The following is an 18124-nucleotide window of genomic DNA, read 5'->3' as shown; positions in this document are numbered from 1 at the left end:
CAGAGAGACTGTTGAACAAATGGATGGATAAACAAGTGAAGCCCCAAGCCCGTGCTCTGGCCCTGTCCTTACGGCCATTCTAAGATCCCCTGGGACCTTCAGGAGAGACTCCAGGCCGGACCCAGGTGCCAGCATTGTACACAGTTGTCCTTCCACACATACCCCGCAGGTCCCATCGCCAGCCCCTCAGACCCACCCCAGATGCCCAGTTCTCACCCCCAATTCTCACTCTTTCTGGACACGCAACTCGCTTTTGTGCCTCTGTTTCCCTGTCCACAGCGTCTCCTCCCCCAAGAATAGCATTCCCTTCCCTTCACCAGGCACCCCCTGTAAGACCCAGGCGGCCCCCACAGGGCTGGCCCCGCCTCCTCTGGGCACCCCAGCCGCCCCAGCCTCAGCGCATGGCTTTGCCATTGTCCCCACTGCCTTGGCATTGCCTGGCGGTGAGGTTGTGCCATGAGAGCACAGACACCGGATGAATGGGTGAGTGAAGGAAGGAAACATGGCTGTTGTCCCCTCAGAGGACGCCCTGCCCATCAGGAGGGCGGAGACAGCACGCAGACACCCCCATCGGGAAGGGAAACGGATTGAAACGTTGTCGATCCCAAGTGTGGACAGGACACTGTCAGCGGGTGATGGGCCAGCAGTCCCCTGGTGGCCTCCCCCGTCCTGAGAGCTGTCGGTGTAAAGTGGCCTCCCACCCTCCTTCCCCCAATCAGCAGTGAAATCAGACCTGAGCAATCTGATGTTCCACTTAGGAAAGAAAACAGAATTCCCGGCCTGGGAGGAGGCTGGGCTCCGTGGGCAGGGACAGCTGCTAGCATCAGCCCCAGCCGTCAGGGCCTGATAAGATCTTCACAGCTTGTTGTCCTGGGTGTGTGTTGTCCTGGGCCAGGCTGCGTGTGTGGTGCATGGCTGGGGCAGCTCCAGGTAGCTGGGTCTGTACTGGGCGACCTGCCTGTGGAGGGGTGAGGGCTGTGTGTACATGTGGAGACGGTTGCAGGGGGAACGGGGGTCCTAAGGTCTCTGTCTGCCCCCCAGAGCTCCTACTTTCGATCCTTGACTCCGATGGCACCCAGGAGAAGGGGTGAAGTGGGCAGTGCAGTGGGTGGGGCCGGCTCAGTGTGGGCCTAGCTCAGTCACCTCCCAGCTGTGTGCCCTTGGGCAAGTCACGTACCCTCAGTTGCCTCCTGTGACTGGGAGCACAGCCCCTACTACTCCTGGCTTGTTGACAAGATTTAGTGACATCCGGTTTGTCCCTGACACAGTTGGGTAGCTCAGCACATTAGGAAACTATGTCATTCCTATTGTCCAATCCCAGACATGCTCAGAGTGAACAGGGATGGTATTAAGAACATGCTGGGACCACAGGTATAAGCTAGGACTACCCAGGTCACCTATGGGCTAAGGACAGGTCAGAGACAGGTATGTCAGGGAGCGCTGGATGCTCCCTCATCTTTCCCCAGTGCTTGTTGGCAGGCGAGGTCTGGAAAGGGATACGCAAAACTATACTCGGTAACAAATTACACTAAAACTATGCTGGGTAACATTTATAGAACGCCTACCCCACGCCAGGGACTGTGTTTCCTTATGGAAATGTCACAATAACCCTGTGAGGCAGATACCATTTTTATGCCCACTTCACAGATGAGGAAACTGAGGCTCAGAGATTTGTGAAGGTCTCACAGACAGGAAGGGGCAGGAAGCAGATCGACTCGCAAGCAGGAGACACTTCGCTGGACGGCACGCCCACTTCCCCACAGGGCAGGCCCGTCCTCTGCCCCCGCCTCGGAGAGGAGAGGGGCCAGGCTGATAAAGGGCCATCTGGAGGCCAGGTGGGAGCCATCCCATCCTGCCAGGTAACGGCTGCACAAGCCTCCCGGGCCCCCACGAGGCTCCTGGGCCCTCTGGGTCCTCACCCCACCAGCAGGGCATCCGCAGAGTTGGTTTCCCAGGCTGGAGGGTCCCCCATCGGCTCAGCAGCTGTCAGCAATAAGAACGAGATGGGGAAAGAAATCCATAAACTGCGGTTTTGAAAAACCTGTTTGTTGGGTGAGCTATTGATTGACTGGAAGGCTCCTCCCAAGTCAGCATTTAAGTTTAATGGGGACAGAGGATGGTGGGTCAGGCGCAGAAATGGGAGAGGGAAATGTTAACTCAACCCCCTCCTCCCCCCATCCCACTCCCACCCCAGCCTATTCCTGTCCCTAAACAGCCTGCCTGGGCCTCATCGAGGCAGCCCCCTCCCCTGGGGGATCTGCCCCTGCAGTCTCAGCACAGTTACCCCTGGGGATGGTTCGCTGCATCCAAAGCTCCCAGTGTCTGCCCCTGCGGTGCAGGACTGTGGTGTGACATGCGCGGAGCAGCACCCATGAAGCCGGGCAGGGAAGAGTGGCTTTGCCTGCAGATGAGCTGACAGAATCCTGCCCTGCACTTCCTAGCCCCTCCCTGAGCCTCAGCTTCCTTTTCTGTGAAATGGGACCACTGCCCCCTTTCAGGGCGCCAGGAGACTCCAACGCACACCCAGCCGGGCTCCAGGCGGGCGCAGAGGGAAGCTCCTGGTGCACGCACCTTCCTGAGCCAGGCGCTGGTGGACACGCATGTTCCACTTGGGATTCTCTGGAGCGAGACAGGCCCTTTCAGCAATTATGTTGAGTTTCTCAGAATCCCTGCCAAGAGCTGACAGGGATGGGGCCTGGGGGCTTCTCCTGCCCTCCCAGCCCACCTGCTGTCTGTCTTCCCCGGAGAGGTGCTCTGCTCCTCTCCGCCCCCTCCCCCTGCCAGACCTGGCTATAGCCTGCTGTTCCTCCAGCTCACTCCTGACCTGTGCTCAGTGGCTGGGTCGGCCTGACCCTGGTGGAGGCCCCTGGCGAAGAGCCTCCCTCAGAGCAGGGAGCCCACCTCCCACAGAGACCCCTCCCACACATCTAGTGGGTGCCTTTCTCCAGAACTCGGCACTGAGCCCTCGGCAGACCCTCACCAGCGCCTCCTGTTGGCCCCATCTGCCCTGTGGAGGGCACCGGGCGGACTCAGACCGGGACCCGTCCTCTGGGAGCACCCAGTCTGATAAGGGAGACAGATCTGGACTCCGGTGATACCAGACTGTGCTTGAGGGTTGTCCCAGGGCCTGGCAGGGAGCAGAACCACTAACCCAGCCTCCCCACGGGGCACGTGGCTTGGCAAGCTGAGCAAGGACTGAATTTACCCATCCATCTGTCCACCTGTCCATCCATCCACGCATCCATTATTCACTGAGGGCCCACTCCATACCGGACCTCACGTTGGCCCAATGAAGACACAGCAGCGAAACCTACAGGCATAGGTTTCACTACAGCCCAGCAGGGGAGACAAATGAGTAGGCAGGTGACCAGCCGCTCAGCGCGTGGGTCCTATTTCTGGGGGCTGAGCAGAGTTCAGCTCTTCGTGACAGTGTGTCCAAGTCACACTCCCTTTGAGGAGGTAAACTTCCTTAGAGGTAGGCTATTCCTCCAGGCATTTTTCTACACATTTACCTTCAGTCCTACATGCTGATACCTTCGGGACGAAATAGAGCCATGCCACGCACACAGTGTGGCAGCCTTATTTCTCACTCAGGAGGCAGGTCCTTTCACATGGACGCTTTCGTCCTCACTGTCCGCCGGCCCAGCGCTCACTTCCCCAGCCCCTAACGGTGGTCTGGGGTTTGCATTCAATGCTCCCCGTTACACGTAATGCTGCGGTGAGCGTCCTTGCCCAAGAGCTTTGCACAGATGCACAAGCACTGGGTTCGCTGTGCATTGGGAACGGAGCGTCAGGGACCACCAGGTGGACCTAGGGAAGGGCACTGTGGGCGGATGGAAAACCTACGCAAACACCCGGAGAGGCGGAGCAGCTCTGGCTGGTCTGGGAAATAGCCCGCGGGCTGAGGAGCTGTGTGCATGAGGGGGAGGCGTAGCCTGGCTGATCCCTCAGGGAGCCACCCTGGAGGAGGCTCGGAGCTTGTACCTGCCCGGGGCTCTGCAGCTCTGGCCTGTGCATGGGGATGCCAGCCTGTCCCAGAAACCCAGAGTCTTCGAACAACCCCAGGCCCAGCTCCACGTGCCAGCCTGTGTCCTTTAGGGAACCCCCCCCCCTTAGGAGCAGGCAGCCCCGGGTGGTCCCGGGCATGGACCGGGGTAGTCCATGGGGACACAGACTTCTCTCCCCAGAGATCTGGTATCTGCTCCCCGCCCTCGGTCCTGCTCTCTCCGGGGAGCTGCCCGCTCTGCCCTCCCCCTGCTCTCCTGACCTGGTGGCTCCTTGGGCGACCGAAGGGCAGCTCTCCAGCACGTGGCCTGACTCTGTGCGGTATGCATTTTTATTTCTTCAGCACGTTGTGAAATTCATAACCCCCGGTAATGACTTCCTCACTGTACTGGGTAAAGAGAGGGAAAAAGAAAAAAAAAAAAAAAGGCCCTTGAAGAAAAATGAACCGTGGCAGGCGTGGACTCCATTTGTAACAATATGGAAATTGATTGTTGAGTCGGAGGAATATTTTGTAGTTTGCTTAGCTGTGCCCGGCACTAATAGCCGGGAACATTAGTGAACCCAGGGAATGAGTAATGGGCACATTAAGGAGGCCCCGAGGCTCCCGGGCCTCCCTCAAAGGCAGGTCCCAGCCCCCCGGGGTCTGCCCGCTGTGGGCACTAGCTCCTTCCCACCCTGGGAGAACCAGGCCTGCCTGGAGCTCTGCAGGCAGCCAGAGGAAAACACAGGTGCCGTCCTGGTGGAGGGTGGGGGCAGGATGTGGGTTCAGATCTCAGCTGCTCTCATTTGTTTGCTGTGTTCCCTCAGGCGGTGACTTGGCCTCGCAGTCTTAGTTCTCTGATCTGTCATCTGTAAAAAGGTGCTCTTCCCCCCTTGCTCAGGGAGTGTGGGAGTGCCGGGAAATAATGACTGTAAAGCTAGGGGCACAGGGCTGGCCAGAGGCGTGGCTCAGGGAGCCACATGGGTAGATGGGTGGGCGGACGAATGGGTGGATGACCCTCCAGCTGAAGATGGTGGCTGCAGTCAGGTGGACATGCTGGGCTGCCAGTTGAAGCACTAGAGTGAGTGACGGGACCGCCCAGGGCCATGCAGCTTCTGGGCACCGGACACCGAGGAGGCTGCAATGTAGGGACTGCCAGTTGGGACCAAGTAAGTGGGTGGAGGGAGGCAATGAGTCCCAGCCTCCTGCCCCTCAACAACTTCCAGGCCCCAAGCCCCACCAGGATGGGGCACCGCCGACCTTTGACTAGTTCATGTGAGGCCTCTGCAGGGTCCGGAGACCCCTGGTCTGAAGTCATGGTCCCCACCCCCACTCATCCAGAGCACTACTTCCCGTCTCAGTGAGAGCACACCCCCCCCCCCCGCCCCCTTGTCATCTTCTGAGTGCTTAGGTCAGATTCCTTGATGCTGCCTCTCACTCTCGCCTCCTGCATCCTGGCTGTTGGGCCTCTTGACTGTCACTGAGATCTGTCGTCTTGTCCCTGTCCCCTTGGCCACCCCCCAATCCAGGCCTCCCCATCCTTCGCCTGAACAACTACACGGGTCTCTTCCTGGCCTTCCTACCTGGCCTCCCTACCACCCTCTCTCCATGTGCCCATTGTACCTCCCTACCCAGAACCCCCGTCCCTCCACCCGAGTCAGTGAACTTTAAAAAGTATCTGTCCCACCTTGATTCCCTTGCTGCCAAGCCTTCCGTGCTCTCCAGCACCCTCCCGGGAAGTCAGGGCCCTCTAGATGGAACCTGCCCCTCCCAGCCCCTCCTGTGAGCACTGGCACCAGGGTTCTCAAACCTGAGCTGCCGTCAGAACCACCCCCCCGCCCGAGGGCTGTTAAATTTCAAGCTGCAGTTCGTACAAACTATGAATTCGTTTGTCCAGCTGCACACTCTGCAGGGTCTGATTCCGTTCATTTGGGGCCTGAGAATGGGCATTTCTCATACGATTCCAGGTGATACGGAAGCCACTGCTCTGGGAACCTCACTTTGAGGACCACTGTTTCAGGTGCACAACATGGTATACTGATCAGTTTCACTCTTTAAAAAAATATATATATAAGTTCTTTGTTGTTGAAAGTATTGCATATGTCTCCTTTTTCTCCTGTTGACCTCTCCCCATTCACTCCCCCCGCCCCAGCACATGTCCCTGACCCCCCTACTGTCTGTGTCCTTCAGTTATGCTAATGTGCATGCCTACAAGTCCTTTGGTTGATCTCTTACCCACCCCCCCCCACACACACACACCCTCCCCTGCCTTCCCTCTGAGGCTCGATGGCCTGTTCAATGCTTCTCTGTCTCTGTATCTATTTTTGTTCATCGGTTTATGTTATTCATTATATTCCACAAATGAGTGAGATCATGTGATATTTATCTTTCTCCGACTGGCTTATTTCGCTTAGCGTAATGCTCTCCAGGTCCATCCATGCTGTTGCAAATGGTATGAGTTCCTTCTTTTTTACTGTAGTGTCGTATTCCATCGTGTAGATGTACCACACTTTTTTAAACCACTCATCTGCTGATGGGCACTTAGGCTATTTCCAAATCTTGGCTATTATAAATTGTGCTGCTATGAACATAGGGGTGCATATATTCTTTCTGATTGGTGTTTCTGATTTTTTGGGGATATAGTCCTAGAAGTGGGATTACTGGGTCAAATGGGAGTTCCATTTTTAACTTTTTTGAGGAAATGCCATACTGTTTTCCACAGTGGCTGCACCAGTCTGCATTCCCACCAGCAGTGCACAGGGTTCCTTTTTCTTTTTCATTAAAAAAATTTTTTTTAATTGATTCAGAGAGAAAGGAAGAGGGAGAGAGAGATAGAAACATCAATGATGACTGAGAATCATTCATTGGCTGCCTCCTGCATGCCCCCTGCCGGGGATCAAGCCCAGAACCCATGCAGGTGCCCTTGACAGGAATTGAACGACGCTCCACTGAGCCAAACCAGCTAGGGCGAGGGTACCTTTTTCTCCACATCCTCGCCAGCACTTGTCGTTTGTTGATTTGTTGATGATAGCCGTTCTGATGGGTGTGAGATGGTACCTCATTGTCATTTTGATTTGCATCTCTCAGATGATTAGTGACTTTGAGCATGTTTTCATATGTCTTTTGGCCTTCCGTATGTCCACTTTCGAAAAGTGTCTATTTAGCTCCTTTGCCCATTTTTTGATTGGATTGTTTATCAGTTTCACTCTTGCCACCAAAGCTTTGTGCCTGCTGATAAGAATGTTCTTTCTTCCTCCCCCTCCTCTCCCTAAGCAGAGACTAACCCAGAGCCCCTCTGTTACAGCCCCTGGGCCCTGCTGGTCCACACCGCTGGGATTGACCACTGAGTCTCCATGAGGGCAGGCACAGGAGGCCTCCGATAAAGGGCGCGGGGGCCCCGTGTGTTGGCATTTCAAACACGGGATCCAGTTGCCAGGCGTCTGGACGGACCATTCGTGAGGACAGACCCAGGCCGGCCCTCCTAGGGGCCAGAGGGAGCAGAGGCCTCTGGGAAGACAGGTCCAGAGCTGCGTCTCTGACCGGTCAGCTGCAAGGCAGGCAGGGCGGCCCAGTGTTTTGTTTTAATCACTAGTGAGATGCTGACGTGGGCCTCCCTGGGGGCAGCGAGGGGGAGACCAGCCCCAAGGGCGGTGGAGGCGCTTCTGCAAACAGTGAAGAAAACCCAAGTCAGCAGCCGCGGGGGAGAGCAGGCCAGTGGGCCTGGGTGGAGGACGTTATTAGCCAGGAGGGTGGCAGGAAGACCCCTCTGTGCCCTGCGACCTGCTCGCTGACTGCTTGGCCTGCCCAGTGCTCGCGCCTGTCCCCTTGCCCTGCGCATCCTGGGGACAGCGTGGCCGAGCAGCTGGAAGTTGTCGGCCACAGCAAAACTTCCAGCGCATCCTCTTCGTGGGTGCCCTGGGCGGCCCTCCACGGGCAGGGGAAACTGCTCGCCATACCTATTTTAAACACCAGTGTGATGGTTTATGGCCCATAGAGGGATAATTACGGAGTGCAGAACCCGGCTTTTATGGCCCCTCCTCCCCAGGGTGCACTTAGAGAACAGTATGTGTCATGTAGCCAATTTAGATAATGATTCTGATAAAGATAAACGGAATTGTTTATTATAAGTAATTGGGTCTGCTACGGCCCAGATGAGGCGGGGATGGGGCAGGATGCAGTGGATGTGGGGACGTGGGGACAGGGGCCTGGATGGGGCTCTGGGGTGGAGACAGGCTCGTTCCCTGCTCACTCAGTATCTCCCTCTCCCCCCTCCCCTCTGTCTGTCTCTCTCTCTCCCTCCCTCACTCTTCTCTCCCTTCCCTCTTCCCATCTCCCGCTTCTCTCCGGGTTGAATGGATCCTCCTCCATCTGCATCCTGGGCAGTGGCTGCTCCTGGGCATAAATAAATCATGGGGTTTTCTGTTGAGTCAGCTGAGCGGGGGAGGCACCTGGAAGGAGGGCCTGGAGGAGTAGGAGGGGTTCTGACCATCCTGAGCTCCAGGGCAGCCTGGCCTATGGGCCGCAGACCCCAAGCAGGTCCCCGGAGCCCCTGAGGGCTGCTGTCCTCCTGGCAGCTGCTGGCAGGTGTGCATGTGTGTGTGGGAGGGAGGGGGGTGCGGGGAATTAGGAGAAGCCCGAGCTGAGACTCAGAGCTGTCTCAAGGGGGCTGGTGGCCCCCTGTTGGGGGTCTTTGTGAAGGATAAACAAAGTGAAGGGCCTTTGAGCCCACCCCCTCCCCACAACACACACACCTGAGACCTCTAATTACACCTCAGCCCCAGGCAGGGCCGTGGGAAGGCTGCCCCCGTAACCTGCCCGCCTGACCTCTAATCACGAGTGAGAGGTCTCCTGGGTGTCAGCGCCTGGAGAGCCGGGCTCTGAAATGCGGGTGCTCAGAGAGCAGAACCCACGCCCCCAGCATCTCTGAGGTGGGGATCCCCAGAAGCCAGGCCCTGAGCTGGGGGTTCGACAAGCCAGAGTGTCAACGGAAGGCTCCTGCAGAAACTGCGCCCTTGCCGGGGATGTGGGGGCCTAGAAGTCAGAAGCTTAGATGCGGGATTCCACAATCTAGCTTGAATAGGGGACCCCACAAGCCAAGATTGGGGGATCCACAAAATGAGGGAATGCTATAAATCAGGGTCCTTGAGGTGGGGACCCTGAGACATCAAGACAAAAAAACAAAACCACAAGCCAGAGTCCCTTAGGTGGGATACCTCATAAGGCTTGGGGGTCCCAGGGTCCCCATAACGGAGGCCCCCACTGGCCCCTCAGACCCAGGTGTAGGGGCCCCAGCTTGTCTGCCCGAGGCTGCAACTCCCCCGGATTGAAATCCAAACCGGAGGAGCCGGCTGTCACGGTGCCTGTGATCCGAGGCATGATTGAGAGGGGCTCGGCGGGGAGGGGGGCTCCAGGCCTCCAGGCAGCCCCTCTGTGTGGAGCAGCAGCACAGCGGGAGTCTGAGAAGCAGAAAAGGCAGGGATTTTCTCTTTCTTCTCTGCCCGCTTATCTGATCACAGCGAGGGAAGGGCTCTCTGTTCAAAGGCGGTGTCCTTATCAGCTGGGATTTGTTTGGGGCGTGATACTGCACCTGGCAGGGAAGCCTTCCTGCAGGTGGAGGGCGGGTCTGGCTGCAGGGTGCGTGCGTCCCGGGTCGGAGTACACACACATCTTGAGAGCATCCACGATCTCCGTGCACCGGGCTGTGTGAGCGTGCACGTCCCTCACCTGTGCGTCACTGTGTGCGTGTGGGCGGACGCAGGACAGACCTGCTCTGGGCAGGGGACAAAGGAAGGGGCTCAGATCTAGGCCTGGGACTGAGCTGCCCTGGTGATGTTGGTCCCTGCTGCCCGGTGCCTTCCGTGGGATAAAGGCGGCGGGTACACGGGGACATAGGGAGGAGGAGGAGGAACACGATGCTGAGGTTGTTGATGGGATGTTGTTGGAGAAGAAAGAACCTTTAGGAGAGGCCAAATCCCATGAGGGGGCTGGCCCAAGAGGGCCTGGGGCCTGGGTCTTTTTGTGCCAGGAGCTGACTTAGCTTGAGACTCAACCCTCTCCCCTGTCTCTCCATCACACCTCTCACCCCACCGCGCCCCCCGCCAAGTACATGTTTTTAAATTAAACTTTTTATTTTGATGCCGAAACCGGTTTGGCTCAGTGGATAGAGCGTCGGCCTGCGGACTGAAAGGTCCCAGGTTCGATTCCGGTCAAGGGCATGTACCTGGGTTGCGGGCACATCTCCAGTGGGAGATGTGCAGGAGGCAGCTGGTCGATGTTTCTCTCTCATCGATGTTTCTAACTCTCTATCTCTCTCCCTTCCTCTCTGTAAAAAATCAATAAAATATATTTTAAAAAAAAAACACAAAACTTTTTATTTTGAGATAATTGTAGATTCAAGGGCAATTGTAAGAAATAATACAGAGATCCCCGCTCCCCTTCCCCCACTTCCTCTCAATATAATTAGCATCTTGCACGATGAAAGTACAACATCACAACTAGGATATTGACATCAATGCAATGCACCCGCCTTATTCAGCTTTCTCCAGTGCCCCATGCATGTGTGCATGTGTGTGTGCATGTGTGTGTGTGCACGTGATGTAGTTCTGTGCAGTTCTATAACGTGTCAGTTCCATGTCCACCACCACAGAGGAGATGGGGAGCAGTTCCATCACAGGGGTCCCTCCTGTTGCCCTTTTATAGCCACACCCACCTCCCTGGGAACCCCATCCCTAAGCCCCTGGGATTTTGTATTTTGTATAGTAAAGGGCACCTCTATCTACCAGGCTCCCACGCTGGAAATCCTGGCATTGTCGTGGTACCTCTCATCTCTGCTCCCCACCCCATGCATCCAGTCATCCAAGCCGGGGTATTCACCTAATCCTAATCATTTCCGGAACTCCCCCCTTCTCTCCCCCCCCCCCCCCCCATTGCCCTGGCTCGTCTCTCCATTGTGCCTAGGCTCTCCCCCTGCACTCTCGGCCCTACTAACCTCCCTCTGTGCTGTAACCCGCCCTCCTCAGAGGCCACACCTCTGCATACAGACCTCCCGCAGCTCCACTCTTGGATTCGAACACAGAACCTGTAGCCAGCTCTGCCCTGGCCCTCTGCAGCCTCTGCTCTCTCTCACTCTGCATTCCAGCCGCTCGGAGCTACTTGCAGCCTGCCCCCCTCGGGATGCCACGCTACCAAGCCATCCGTTCTGCTTGCCCTCCTGAACCTCCTTCAGCTGGAGTGCACTAGCCAGGGCGCCTTCCCAAATTCCTGTCGGTGTGCTGCCCCTCCCCGGGGCCCCCCAAGCCCACTCTGCTTCCCCCACCCCAGACCCATCCATGTACTGTCACGGTCTGTTTACTCTCCTGGCTTCCCCAGAGCCAGCAAATAACTCGAAGGCAGAGACTGTGTCTGGTTTAGCACTGTGAGCCTTGTGTCTATGTGGTGGGAGCAGAATCCCAAGTCTGGTTGGCGCGGACAGTGAACGATGGGTGGGCAGGTGGTAGGTACCCACGTTGGCCTGGTGTCCCCGCTCCGGGTGGGGACAGACAGCCAGGGGCTGGAGCCGATGGAGGGAGACTGTTTGCATCGCTCTTACTGACCTGGAGCCACACGTCCCGGAACAGGGCCTCCCCCTGTGACCTCTGCCTTCTTCCCTGTGACCTGGTAGCCAAGGCCTGCGCAGCTGGCTCTGGAGAAGAGAACAAAGGAACAACTACTGAGTGCCCTCTGGATGCCAGGCTGAGAGGGTGCCACAGGGAACAGAGTGGGCCCGTGGGGAAAGTAGGGAGAGTTGTGACAGAAACCCTGGGTCTGGTTTTGCCCTGTGTGACCTTGGGCAAGTCCCTTCACCCTGGGAAAGGGGGGGTGATGATGATATCTTCCGAATGTACTTCCTAGAGGAGCCAGGGAAGCAGTGGGTGTGAGTGTGAGAATGCTGCGTGTTCATTGTGGGCTAATTAACTTTCTGGGAGCCCCCAAAAGTGCCCTGGCCGGGAGCTGAAGCCAGGAGAGCAGGGTGTCCCCAGCTCAGCCCTGAGGGTCCCCATAGCCCTGCCCTTTAGCCCTCCTGCGGTGGCCCCCTTAGGGAGCCAGATCTAAGTGTCCTCGCGGCCCCAGCCCCCAGCTGATTGTCTGGAAGGGGAAAATCAAGATGGGGGCAGTGATGGGAGGAACCAAGGGAGCTGGCCAGGGTGCTAGAAGTTGGGATTGCCTGCCCAGCACAGAGGAATTCTGTCCTAAGAGGACAGACAGACAGGCAGGCAGGAAGGGGAGCCCCCGGATGACCAGATGGCCATCATCATGGGCTGGAATCCTGGCTTTGGCGGCAGAAGCAGCCTGGAGGGAGGGGCTTTTGCTACTTTGCTCACCAGCGCATCCCTAGCGCCCAGAACAGTGCTTGGTGCATAGCAGCCGCTCAAAGAATATTTGTCGAATGAATGAATCAACCTTGGGCAAATCGCTTCGCTTCTCTAAGCCTCCGATGAAAATGGGAATATGATGCCGGGCCTTTTTGTTTTAGATCTATTTCACGTAACGTGCAATCTCACATCGCATAAAATTCACCATCTCCGAGTGTTTGGTGACCCTGCGAGGTCGAATGCTGCTGTTTTGGTCGCTGAAAGCGATCGCATGGGGCGAGTGGTGCGCCACATGCTGGCTCGCCCTGCCCCCTGGATGGTGGTGTGTTCCCCGCTCAGGGTCCACACCTGCTAGTTCCTAAGAGTGTGTGCGGCAGCTGCCAAGTTTCCTACGAGGCATGCGTCCCGCCGGTCTCGAGTTTGACATGCTTGCTAGAGGTTGCAGGGGAGGTAAATGGAGCATCTGGCCAGTATCTCACCAAGATGAGGATTCAGTTGAGCTCTGAGCATCGTAGCAGCCAAGACAGAAGGGGGAATAGGATGGAGGAGACCATTCCCATTGTCCAGACCACAGGAAGCTGACGAGCTCATCAGCAAAGACTTTTTCCCGTTACCGAATTTCTTCGTTCGCAGTTGTCTTATATGAAGGATGAGAAATAGGCAGGTGTGAAACCCCAGACTTTGGTGAAGTAAAATATTAAGTGAGATCTTGCGCAGAGGCTGTCTCACGCCGCTCATGGTTTCAAACAGACAACGACGAAGGCCTCAGGAGCCGCGTGGAGAAGGCATCTCTGGGGGTCAGACCTGAGAGGAAGGGATGTGATGCTCCAGGGAACTAGAGGGACATGGGGACAGTGGGGCTTAGGAGCCCAGGAGGGTGGCAGCACGGTGCTTCTGTCCACCCTCGGTCCCCATGGCCTTGGCGGGTAGAGCTGAGCGCTGACCCGAGTCGGAACCACAGCTGGACCTGCAGGGCTCTCCACCTCGGCCCTGGTGACATGTGGGTGGGATCCTTCTCTGTCCTGTGCCTTGTAGGATGGTCAGCAGCACCCACCTCCATGCCCACAGTGGCCCTAGCACCACCCCTCCCCCCCCCCGCCCCCGTCAAAAATGCCTCCGGACCCTGCTGGGGACGCCTGAGCTGGAGGGACCCAGGCCGTCTGACCTCACACTTTGGTGTGGCCACATTGCAGACGTCATGGCTGATGCCCCAAACTGTCCTCCATCCCGGCTTTCGCGCATCACCTGATGTCAGAAGGAGTCACACTCTCCTGACGTAGCACCGGCCACCCCCCAGCCGCTCACCTGGCCCCGTTGCCACCTTTTTAAGCAACACCTGTGCATTTTTTTAATATTTCATTACATTGTGTCCTGAGCTTCTACAACAATAAAACAAGTGGGAAATAAAAGCACTCCTCCTGGTAGGAGGAGCGTGCTCCCCACAAAGATGGACGCCACCAGCTGACAAGGGGACCCGAGACTGTCTGGCTGTGAAGGGAAATGGCAAAACCAAAGGACACGGGCACCGTCGTGCGTGGAAACGCCGGAGAGCGTTTCTGAAGACGGGGCAGGTGGTGACCTGACAGATGAGATACGCAGAACAGGCCGCGTGCACGTGGGCATCTGGCCGAGCTTGTCCCCTGCAGACAGAACTCTGTGTAAGTCGGCTGCCCAAGGTGCCGCGCTTCCGGGACCACCTTAGGCAGAGAATGGGGCGGGGGGGGGGGGGGGCTAGGAGAGGGAGAGACGCATGGGCTTTGGACCCCAGAAGCCTCAGGAGGGAGGCTAGCAGGGCAACCTCAGTGCAGAGCCCTGGCCACGTCCACAGGGGCCCGGATCCCTGGCCCTGCAGCTCCTGGGCCAGAGCTTGGGGAGCTCAGGCAGCCATTCAGCAGGCACCCAGTGAGAACGTGCTGCGTGCCAGCCACTGTGTTAGGCATGAAACATACAAACACACGTGCGAGAACCCCGGGGAGCTCCCCTGTTCTGAGAGCCCCTACGGCTGTCCGGGAGCTGAAGTGCAGGTTGTTTGTTGCACAAGCGAAGGGAGGGAACGGAAGACTGGAATCCCTTTGCACGTTGTCATCCCCCCCTCCCGCCCCCGGCACGGGGCTGTGTCTGGCCAGAGGAAGGGTGCCGCCTGCACCTAGCGTCATGGTCCCCTATGGGCTCGCCGTCGGGGATGACAAGGGGCCCGGGGGCTTCGTGGGTTGGGAGACATCTTCTCAGAAAAGAGGCTTAAAGGACCCAATAGCAGCGTTGGGATTCCCAGGTGCCGGGGGGCAGAGAGGGAGTTCTCAGCGGGGGGCATGAATAAGGGTTCTGTGTTTGGGGAGAGGATGGCCGGGTTGTTGTGTTGGGCGAAGGGCGAGAGATGAGGCCAAGGGGGCAGAAAGGGCGAGCCTGCAAAGGGCACCAAATGCCAGGTTTGGAGTTTGGGGTGAAGGGAGTCAGGAAGCGTCTAAGCCAGGGAGGGATTGTCAGCTCTGGCTCCCTTTGGCCAGGGCACCGGGAGTGGCTGGGAAGCCAGCCAGCCTCCATGTCAGCCTGCCCCGCCTCCAGGCCTCCCAGGACCTGGGGGCGCCCTGCCCGCTGACCCTCTGCCCTCCCTGCTGCCTGCCAGCCCCCTCCCTCCGGTCCAAATTCCCACCTCCTGATTAGATTTGGGAAGGACTAATTAGATATAATTCATTATCCTCAAAAATGAGATCAGAAATCAGGAGCTCTCCCCAGAAGAAGGTGGCCTCGCCCCTCATCCATCATGCCTCTAAGTAACCAATTTAAAGTCAGGCGGACGCACGCGGCGGCGTTATTACCTTGTCATAAATAGTTAGGGGAAGGCCCCCGAACGAGGCAGCTTTATAAATGGTTTTTATCACATTAGTTTGCAGTTATTTGTCATCCACTTTGCTTAAGATAAATGCCAAACAAATAATCAAATTATCAAACCAAAACCTCGGAAAACCATTGGCACTAATTGCAGCAGGAGAGGCCAGGCGTCCCGACCCAGAGAGCCCCTGCCCCTCCCGGGCCTCTTCGGAGAGTGGGAAGGGCGGCCCTGGAAGGGGCAGGAAGTCCTCACCGGGGCCAGAGGCACCCAGAGGCCCCACCAGGGGACAGGGCGGGCCAGACCCAGGCTGGGATGCAGGATGGGGAAGGCCTTCAGGGGGCTGGGGCTGGGGCTGGGGCTGGGGCTGGGGCTGGGGTGTTTGAGGGTAGGTGTGCTGGGCCCCCTCTCCTTCATATACACGCAGATCTACTCAGACCTGCACAGAGATTACACAGGCTCAGAGACATGCAGACAGATATCCAGACACACGCACAGATGCATGTAAACATGTCAGCTCACACGCATATTCACTCACCCACGGGCACACTCACTCGATGTGCTGGGAGCTGGTGCCTTTTGTTTGTCCCAGAAGGGCCCTGTCACAGGCCTGAATGGACCCCCTGCCCCGACAGAGCATGACAGCTTCAGGCAAATCGTGCCCTGGGCCTGTCTGGTTCCTGTCCTGGCCACCAGTGCAGGGCAGGTGGTGAGGAGGGTCCCGGCCTGGGCGGAACGTGTCCCGGGGCGCCTGCCGACTCCCTCCCAGCTGGGCCCGGAAGGCTCCCTCTGGCAGCAGCCCCTCAGTAGAGAATGGCGATTTCACGCTGCTGCCCCCAGGAGGCAGGCCCTCCCGTGCCCCAGCTGGGCCAGGGATGGGCCAGGCCTGCAGGCACCCACCCCCCCTCGCCCCAGCAGGGCCCAGCCTTGCCCATCCATCCCTTCCACGTGCAGGCAGGGCAGGGACCCTGTTAGATCTGACTGTGTGTGGGGGTCAGCCACTGTGAGACTTACCTGCCTGTGCCTCAGTTTTCTCATCTGAAACCGGGGTAGTAACAATGCCTGCCTCCAGCTCGCTGTGAGGGTTAACTGAGTTAACGTTGGTCAGCGCCTGCACGAAAGCCTAGAACACAGTAAGTGTGGGAGCAGCCTTGACATACGGTAGCTCAGAGGGATTGCGAGGCTCATGTGCACGCTGGGCAGTCTTGGCTCAACGGCTCCATCTGTCCCTGCCTCCGTCCCCTAACACACGAGCACCTGGTGAGGGCCAGGGCTGCACTGCAGCCCAGCCCGCTGTGGTCCAGGCCCGCTGCGGCTCTTGGCTTGCACTGGGGACAAAAATGACAAAACAGGCGGTGTTGGGGTCTTTGGTAGGCGTCGCAGTGAAGGACAGGAACACTTAACCAGTCAGGGGACCCCATGGAAAACATCCCCAAAATAGCAAGAACTAAGATCTGGGATGGGAAAGAGAGAGCCTGGAGAAGAAGTGGGGAAGAATTTCCCCGCGTAGGACAACCTCTGCGGCCAGTGTAGGTCCCTCACACCCAGTGGCCTCTGCGGCCAGTGTGGTCACCCGGGTGCAGGGTGCCTCTGCGGCCAGTGTGGTCACCCGGATGCAGGGTGACTCTGCGGCCAGTGTGGACGCCCGGATGCAGGGTGCCTCTGTGGCCAGTGTGAATGCCGGATGCAGGGTGACTCTGCGGCCAGTGTGGTCGCCCGGATACAGGTTGCCTCTGCGGCCAGTGTGGTCACCCGGATGCAGGGTGGCTCTGCGGCCAGTGTGGACGCCCGGATGCAGGGTGACTCTGCGGCCAGTGTGGATGCCGGATGCAGGGTGACTCTGCAGCCAGTGTGGACGCCCAGGTGCAGGATGACTCTGCGGCCAGTGTGGATGCCGGATGCAGGGTGACTCTGCGGCCAGTGTGGATGCCGGATGCAGGGTGACTCTGCGGCCAGTGTGGTCACCCGGATGCAGGTTGCCTCTGCGGCCAGTGTGGTCACCCGGATGCAGGGTGACTCTGCGGCCAGTGTGGTCACCCAGATGCAGGGTGACTCTGCGGCCAGTGTGGACACCCGGATGCAGGGTGACTCTGCGGCCAGTGTGGATGCCGGATGCAGGGTGACTCTGCAGCCAGTGTGGATGCCGGATGCAGGGTGACTCTGCGGCCAGTGTGGTCACCCGGATGCAGGGTGACTCTGCGGCCAGTGTGGACACCCGGATGCAGGGTGACTCTGCGGCCAGTGTGGATGCCGGATGCAGGGTGACTCTGCAGCCAGTGTGGATGCCGGATGCAGGGTGACTCTGCGGCCAGTGTGGTCACCCGGATGCAGGGTGACTCTGAGGTCCTGTTGCTTCTCTCCAGGAGCGCCAGGAGGCCCGGGTGGGTTCTGAGAGGCCGGGATGGGCAGCCCAGGATGGAGCAGGCAGATGTCTCCAGGGCAGCTGCTCCGGGTGGTGGGTGGAGGGCTGGCGCGTGGGGGGCACTGAAGCTGAGCCGCAGCACATGGTTGCTGTCTGTTTATTGGGCAGCGAGCAGGTTTAATGGGCCAGCCCGAGGCCATGGAGAGGCGAGGCAGCCCTCAGAGGAGCTATGGGGGGGTGGGGGAGGGGGTTGGGGCCCTCCCTCCTGCCCCAACTGCTCTAGCTCAGCTGGGTCCCGGAGCCTGGGGCTCTGTGGGGCCCAGTGGGGTCCCTGCCCACCCCCTCCCCGCCCACTAGCCTGCAGGGGGCGGGGGGCTGAGGCCCCGCATTGAGCAGGCACCTGGAAATGCCAGGCCCTGGTGGGAGGGGCTGGGCCTGCCCCTCACTGTCCTCAGAGCCCCAGGGCTCCCTGCAAGGTGTGGCCAGAGCAGTGGGGAGAGAGGACACCTGGCCAGGCATGACCTTTGCCCCAGCCCAGGCAGGCTGCAGCCCCCAGCCCAGTGGCCCCCGAAGCCCCCAGCCACCTCCATCACTCATTT

The 18124-nt window shown here is 58.4% G+C and overlaps 1 protein-coding gene and 1 long non-coding RNA gene across 2 annotated transcripts in view; one reads left to right on the top strand and one right to left on the bottom strand.

The window, feature by feature from the left end:
* The window catches only part of LMX1B (LIM homeobox transcription factor 1 beta), a 73797-nt gene that overhangs the window by 25801 nt on the left and 29872 nt on the right, over positions 1–18124 (top strand). The window lies entirely within an intron of this gene.
* LOC139020513 (uncharacterized) lies at positions 4287–16267 on the bottom strand. Its single transcript, XR_011473321.1, has 3 exons — positions 16178–16267; positions 11578–11666; positions 4287–4388 (listed from the first exon to the last, which is right to left on the bottom strand). It is a non-coding gene; the product is annotated as an uncharacterized lncRNA (long non-coding RNA).

Source organism: Myotis yumanensis, unplaced genomic scaffold (genome assembly GCF_028538775.1).
Source record: "Myotis yumanensis isolate MYYU_CA2020_CCGP unplaced genomic scaffold, mMyoYum1.0.hap1 SCAF_12, whole genome shotgun sequence".
Taxonomy (NCBI): domain Eukaryota; kingdom Metazoa; phylum Chordata; class Mammalia; order Chiroptera; family Vespertilionidae; genus Myotis; species Myotis yumanensis.
The sequence above is the reverse complement of the archived record's forward strand: the minus strand, read 5'-3'. Positions and strand labels throughout refer to the sequence as shown.